We start from the raw sequence: 8,150 nt of genomic DNA on the forward strand, positions 1-8,150 counted from the left end.
GCAGCTTGGATCCTCTGTGGCTGTGGCTGTGGCAGGCAGCTATTGTTTTGATTCGACCCCTAGCCTGGGAACCTCCATATGCTGTGGGTGCAGCCCTAAAAAGAAAAAAAAAAAAAAAACTGAAAATAAAAACCCCAGAAATGAATGACATACAAAACAAAATCTGGCAGCGAAAATCAGAATATGCTCAAAATCATTTATATTCAAGGAAAGTCAAATTAGACCCACAACTAAATTCTATTTCACTCTAAGTAGAATGGCTAACTTTTTAAAAAAAACTGACAATACCAAGTTTTGTAAGGTATGGAGCAATGGTACTCTCATACCTTGCTGATAGGAGTGAAAATAGCTACAGCCACTTTAGAAATCTATTTGACCTTAGAAAGTTAATCATACACCTATCCCTTGACCCAGAAATTTCATTCCAAAAGAAATGAAACAATGTTACAAAAAAGATGTGTACCAGAATGTTTATAGGAATGGTATTCATCACAATAGTCCCAGACTGGAAACAACTCAAACATCCATCAGTAAGAAAAAGGATAAACCAATTGGAGTATGTTTATATAATAGGATTCTTCTCAGTAATAAAAAACAAATTACTGCTACATGCAACAAAAATAATACATTGAGAGAAAAATATTACACTGAATTAAAGAAGCCTAACACATACATGTTTCAATATACATTGAGTTTAAGAAAAGGCAAAACTATTACAGTGTGATGATCTACAGGAGGATGGGATGTGGAGCTGGACTGTAGATTAAATGGAAATGTTATATATGATGATACCATGGATTTATATATATATGTTTCAAAACTCATTTTAGCAGATTGCATTTGTTCAAAACAGTAGAACAATATCTCCCATACTGTATACTGTTTTATGATATGGCCTTGTCACTATCCACAAGAGATGGAAGGTAATTCACTCTCCCAGTGAATTTGGGCTTAATTTAGTGACTTGCTTGACAGAGTACGGCAGAAGTAATACCCTGGGACATATAAAGCTAGACCATCAACAAAAAGCCTTGCAGTTTCCTCCTAGAATGTTCTCCCAGAGTCCAGCCACCCTACCAAGAGGCCAGAATCACCTGGAAAGCTGTGTGGGAGTTCTCTCGTTGATAGCTCTCCGTAAGTACCCAGCCAGGCTTCCCTGGGACAGCAAGCAGCAGCTGCCAGGCATGTAATTGAGCCATTTTGGAGACAAACTCAAGGCTTAGGAAAACTAGAGCCTCAGCTGATACCTAACTGAAATCACATGCAAGAGCCCACATAAGAATTACCCAGCTGCATACAGTCAACTCCAGAACCATGAGCGTTGATAAAAAATTATTTAAGCCACTAAGTTTTAGTGATTGCTACCAGTAATTAATACCCAGAATACTCACTGAATTGTATGGTGAACATCTGTGCATTTCACTATATGCAAATTTTACCTCAATAAAAATAAGATTATAAGAGAATATATTGTATTAGAATTAGGTTTAGAGACAACTAACAGAAGTAAAAATGACAGCAGCTCATACAAGATGAAAGTGTATTTCTCTCTGATGTTAAAAAGTCCAAAGCTAGACAACTTAGCAAACAAGCGTCTCCGAACTCCCCTAATTAGTAACAGTTTGAACCTGCCTTCTGGAACTCAGGGAGGGTCTAGGAGGCTGAAAGAGTTTTTTCCTACAAACAAGAAATTAGGGACACAAAGAGGTTTTTGTACCCAAGAGGGAACCACAGGGCAATACTCAGTTTCATCTTGAAGGGAAAATAAAGGAAACATAAAACCAGGTCCTTATGCAAATAGTTAAAAGACAAGATGTTTCATTTGTAAAAGAGAAGTATGGACAATGGAGTGTCATTGCCTCAAGTGTGAAATCTCTATGGTTTGTTTTTTGGGTTTTTTGTCTTTTTAGGGCCAAACCCATGGCATATGGAGGTTCCCAGGCTAGGGGTCAATTCAGACCTATAGCAGCTAGCCTACACCACAGCCACAAAAATGTGAGATCCAAGCAGCATCTGTGACCTACACCACAGCTCACTGCAACACCAGATCTGTAACCCACTGAGCGAGGCCAAGGATCCAACCTGAATCCTCATGGATGCTAGTCAGATTTGTTTCCACTGAGCCACAACAGGAATCCTCTTTACATTTTTTTTTAATAACTTTTCTTCCAGTCTATTTGTACTTCTCTATTCTCAGGAGATGTATAATATTTTTTGTTTCTTTCTTGCCTGAATTTCTCCTAGACAAAACGGTGAAAGTGCCTAAAGTCAATGGCTTTTTCTTGACTTAAAAAACATAAAAATAAAAAAATTAAGGTCATTTAAGACATGACACTGGGTGCCCTGTGGGGAGTTGAAAAAAACTCCAAGCATGGTGATGTAACCAGACAGAGACCAACACAAACTTTCCTTTTTTCCACACAATTCCTTCGTCTTTGCCCACAGCTGTGCTTACTTAAAAGAAACTAAAGCAGATGACCACATAAGCAAAACTGCAGAATGAGCCCAAACTAGAAACGCCCAAGATAGCGACAATCTACTAACCTGAATGGGTTCCAGTCTGACCACGACGGTCACCTGGGCAGATGAGACTCAAAAGCAATCAAAAGCTGCCTCTGCCTAATTACTAGGCTACGATCTCTGCCCACACGGCACTTGCCCTGCTAGGCCCCACAGTGCCAAGTGCAAAGGCGCCCAAAGGCCTGCGCATGCTCCGGCTGTTTGCAAAATTCACCACCCCTTTCCCAGAATGCCGCTGGCTACCACCTCTCACCTCTTTTAAAGTTTCCCAGGTCCTTCCCCTTACCCCCTCAGAAGGAATCTTTAGAGCACGATCTTTCCTTTCCCCATCCCTTGATTAACCAATAAAGTTTCTACTCTACTTTGCCGAACCTGGTCTCCTTCAGTTGGCGTTAGCGACACCAGGCAAGGAAGGTCCTAATTGGGGTCCACTTGATCTGAGAGGGTTGGTCACAGGAGAGAGTTTTCCTGAGACTGTAATAGAGGCAAGAGAGGTCATTCAGGGCCATCTCCTCTGTCGTAGCAACACCCCCAGAAGGTTACAGTGCCACAGAAGAAAGGTCCGGGCACTGAATATTCAAAGATTGGACCCCATAACAAAGCAGAGACATAAAAGTCTTCTCCTGGCCTAGTTGTAGTCCAGAAGAGTTGTGTCAAAACAGAGGGGACCATATGGATGTGACATTTGGCCCAATGTCCCTCTAGTGCTTTGTTGGTGCCCCTCCAGTGCTTTGTGATACATAAGCATCCAGGACCTTTGTATAATCCCAGGGCAGAAGCGGGCCTAATAAAAACAAAGACTTAATATCCAACCAGCCAAGCAGAAGAGAGGCTGCAATTGGAGGGTGCAATTTAAAGAAAGTCAACTGTGATTCAAAACTACTTCATGTCTTTTAACTTTGTAGCAATAAATAAATAAACTGACTTTTTTCCAGAAATAATAAATATAATTCATAATTCACATGAAAGAGCAATATTCAAAATACTGAAAACTGAAGTGTTTCAAATATTCACTTTTTTTTTTTTTTTTTTTTTTTTTTGGCAGTCCACCAAGTTCCCAGGCCAGAGATCCAACCCCAGCCATAGCAGTGACAATACTGAATCCTTAACCCTACGCCATGAGGGAACTCCCCACTTATGATTTAGAAAGGTTTGAACAGTGAGGAAAATGAATTGAAAAGTATCATTAAAATTTAAACGTGGGAGTTCCCGTCGTGGTGCAGTGGTTAACGAATCCGACTAGGAACCATGAGGTTGCGGTTCGGTCCCTGCCCTTGCTCAGTGGGTTAACGATCCGGCGTTGCCGTGAGCTGTGCTGTAAGTTGCAGACGAGGCTCGGATCCCGCGTTGCTGTGGCTCTGGCGTAGGCTGGAGGATACAGCTCTGATTCGACCCCTAGCCTGGGAACCTCCATATGCCGCGGGAGAGGCCCAAAGAAATAGCAAAAAGACAAAAAAATAAATAAATAAAATTTAAACGTGGGAGTTCCCTTGTGGCTAAGTGGGTTAAGGATTCTGTTGTCAATGCAGCAGCTCAGGTTGCTGCTGTGGTGGGAATTCCCTGACCTGGGAGCTTACACATGCCATGGGTGCAGCAAAAAAAAAAAAGGTTTAAACATGAATTACGTCCATTCATTTCTCATCCTCATCATCAATCACTTATTTATTATTTATTCAAGAAAATGACAATGAGTTGATACTTAAATGATAGTCTTATTCTGACTTGGTTAAATATCTTAACTCTCTTTTACTCAAAGGATTTTGATCTAAAATGGCACTAGAGAATCTCACATATGCTCTCAGGAAAATAAAAATTAAAAACTGAGAGACTGATTTCTCATAAATGTCTGACTTACAGAAAACCAGAACTTATATCCTGATCAATGAATATCCACCAAGAATCTTTCCCCATCCTCAAACCAACGAACTTACTGATGCGACTCTGGCTGGACCTCCTGCTCTTCGGACTCCTTCTGCACAAATATAGCCCACCCCAAACTCTCAATGGACTCACCTGTAGCTTGCTATTCTTTGTGTTTCCCGAATTGCAATTCCTCTAATATTCACAAAGAATAAACTCAGTCCGTTAATTCCAGTTTGCCTGAGTTTACCTCTTTTTTTTTTTTTTTTGGTCTTTTTTTTTTTTTAGGGCCACACGCACAGCTTATGGAGGTTCCCAGGCTAGAGGTCAAATTGGAGCTGCCACTGCCAGCCTACACCACAGCTCACAGCAAGGCCAGATCCTTAACCCATGAGCGAGGCTGGGGTTCGAACCTGAGTCCTCATCGATGCTAATTCTGAGCCAGGACAGGAACTCCTACCTCTTTATTTAGGTTAACACCCACCAAAGGAAGCCATTTGGCTTTGATGCAAACTACTCATGTGATGAATGGTTTGTGAAAGGACTGCAAAAATGGATGTAATTGTCCGTGATTTCTTTTATTAAATTTCTATTGTATGCCGGTGCTTTATATTTGCAACATTCAACACACAACAGGAAAACAATACACACAGATACATACACACACATACTTACATATAAACTAGAAATGAATGTTTCTAAACATTTTTGATCATTTTCAGCACTGCCAAATAGTACACACATTGTTCATTTTAAATGGTTGTCATTTAGAAAATTCAGTTTAGCTCAGGAGTTCCCGTCATGGCTCAGCAGAAACGAATCTGACTCGCATCCATGAGGATGCAGGTTCAATCCCTGGCCTTGCTCAGTGGATTAAGCATCTGTCATTGCCACAAAACCGCAGAGTAGTTCGCAGACACACTCATATGTGGCTTGGCTGCTTCTGTGGCATAGGCCAGCAGCTGCAGCTCAGATTCAACCCCTAGCCGAGGAATTTCCATATGCCCTAAAAAGCAAAAACAAAAAAAAAAAATCAAATTAAATATGAATAAGATGTTTTACACCTATCTGTCAAGGACCCAGAAATTGTTTTTAAGTTTTAACATTAATCCCTAGTGTATTTTTTTAAGTTCAAACAAAGTTGGAAAGGTATGCTTTAAAAAACAATTTCTGAGAACTAGGCAATATTAAAATTATAGTAAGCCTTTGGATAGGTAACAAACTGGTGAAAACAAGATTTTGAATCTAACCTTAAGGAAAGAGTAGTTTAATTGACCAAAAACAACCAAGAAGCTAGATCCATTTAGATATATTGACGAGATAAGGTAAAGAAGGGATCCCACCACTTCACCTCTTCCTAGACATTTTTCCAATCAACAACTTGTGCCCTTTTCTCAAGATTAATTACCTTTCTAAAAATCCATTTATTTCACATCTTCAAAGATCCTCCACCCACTCCCACCCCCACTGTCCACCTCTCCAAATGTTTGGACTTATTTGAAGTCCAAAAAAATCTGAGGAGGGCTGGGGAAATGGGGCGGGCAGGTGGGGGGGGGGGGAGGGTGCAATTTCATCAAATATAGAAGGACTTGAGGAGTTCCCCGTCGTGGCTCAGTGGTGAATGAATCCTACTAAGAACCATGAGGTTTCGCGTTCCCCCCTGGCCTGCTCGGTGGGTTAAGGATCCCCCGTTGCTGTGAGCTGTGTTGTAGGTAGAAGATGCGGCTCAGATTCAGCTTTGCTGTGGCTCTGGCGTAGGCCGGTCGCTACAGCTCCGATTAGACCCCTAGCCTGGGAACCTCCATATGCTACGGGTGCGACTCTAGAAAAATACCAAAAAAAAAAAAAAAAAAAAAAAAAGGACTTGAAAACTATTCAATGAGCAAGTGGGATTCTGAATTAAGGGTTACCAGAGAACGTCTGGGTCTAAAGAAGATTAAAAGAATTCCCCCACTGATAGCAGTGGGAAAGTTTCTCCACCTCCTTTAGTCTCCCTGGCAAAGAGTTATTTCCCTATCAAATAAATGAAACTGGTGGCTGATCCCCCACCTTCTCACTCAAGCCTCCGCTGGAGTGTTTGCAAGGAGACCGCCTAGATTCTTAAGGGAGGCCTGCATGTCGCGCCTGGGCTGGGGGCGCAAGTGAGTAGTAAAGGCGTCTTCCAACAGCAAGAGCTACAGAACCGTAAGAAAGAAGACTCGGTGCACCCATTTGTGGTCTCCCGGTCGCCCCGGGATGGTAAACGTGGCAATAACCTTAGCTCTCAAGTCGTCAGAAGCCGGACAGGGCAGTCACTCACCACAGCGCTCCAAGTCGCTGGGGGCCGGCACTGGTTGCTAAGGACGCTGTGGGAGGCGCTCTCAGAGTTGGAAGGTTGCTCTTTTAAGACTCTCCTGACCAGCGCTTAGCCAATCAGGACGTGTGAATGCAATTCGACTCCCCACCTCCCTCCGCCACAGTTATGCTCGCATTTATTTTTTGCTGCGGAGGAGAGGCAAGTCTTTGCAGCAAAAAATAAAATCATTTAAAAAATCTAAATTTAAAAATAAAAGCACTCTATAGGAGGGTAACTATGGCTTTTAATCAAAATGCTATTCCTAAATCCTTTTTACATAGAACGCCAGACCCAGACCCGCTGGTGTCCTTCTCAGTTAGGTTAGCGCATAAGCAAAGCCATCCAGGGTGTTCTATATGTACTAACCACAAGAGGGCGAATTTAAACACAGAGTGATGCCTAATTTTAAAGGTAGAGGCCAAGGAAATTATCTAACTTAAATCCTTACAATATTTCTATGTCTACTAACGGGCAAGCAACTTTAAAAGCTCACAAGGGTTTGGAGTTCCCATCGTGGCTCAGTGGTTAACGAATCTGACTAGGAACCATGAGGTTGCAGGTTCGGTCCCTGGCCTTGCCTAGTGGGTTAAGGATCCGGCATTGCCGTGAGCTGTGGTGTAGGTTGCAGACGAGGCTCGGTCCTGCATTGCAGTGGCTCTGGCATAGGCCGGTGGCTACAGCTCCATTCGACCCCTAGCCTGGGAACCTCCATATGCCGCAGGAGTGGCCCAAGAAATGGCAAAAAGACAATAAATAAATAAATAAAAGTTCACAAGGGTTTTACTGAGAGCAATTCCAATTCAATTCAAAAGTAATGAGCAGGGATTGTCCTGGTGGAACAAACTGCCTTAAAAAAATTTAAAACTTCTATGCCACTCCTGAGCATCTATCCAGAGAAAACCACGACTTGCAAAGACACATGTACTCCGATGTTCATTGCAGCAATTTTACAATAGCCAAGACATGAAACAACCTAAATGTCCATTAACAGAGGAGTGGATCCAGAAGATGTGGTACATATACACAATGGAATATTACTCAGCCATTAAAAAGAATGAAATATTGGCATTTTTAGCAACATGGATGGACCTAGAAACTATCATGCCAAGTGAAGTCAGCCATACAATGAGACACCACCATCAAATGCTTTCACTGACATGTGGAATCTGAAAAAAGGACAGACTGAACTTCTTTGCAGAACAGATGCTGACTCACATTCATTGAAAAACTTATGATCTCCAAGAGGAGACAGTTTTGTGCTTGGGCTGTGGGATGGAAATCCCGTGAAATCAGATTGTTATGATCATTATACAACTACAGATGTGATAAATTCATTTGAGTAATAAAAAAAGTAAAAAAAAATTTAAAACTTCTAAAGAGAATTTAACTAATCCTGATGAACTACATCAATCCTGAATTGTTTGTTCATAATAGG

General features: G+C 41.7%; 1 protein-coding gene across 6 annotated transcripts in view; it reads right to left on the bottom strand.

Annotated features, from left to right (window-relative positions):
• TMEM232 (transmembrane protein 232) overlaps positions 1 to 6,783 on the bottom strand; it is a 243,920-nt gene extending 237,137 nt beyond the window's left edge. For 2 of the 6 annotated variants that reach the window (XR_002341851.1, XM_021084613.1), the window contains exon 1: positions 2,545 to 3,263. The gene's annotated coding sequence lies outside the window, so the exon portion shown is untranslated. The other 4 variants (XM_021084612.1, XM_021084614.1, XM_005661576.3 and 1 more) reach the window with 3 other exon arrangements.

This window comes from Sus scrofa, chromosome 2 (genome assembly GCF_000003025.6).
Source record: "Sus scrofa isolate TJ Tabasco breed Duroc chromosome 2, Sscrofa11.1, whole genome shotgun sequence".
Taxonomy (NCBI): Eukaryota; Metazoa; Chordata; class Mammalia; order Artiodactyla; family Suidae; genus Sus; species Sus scrofa.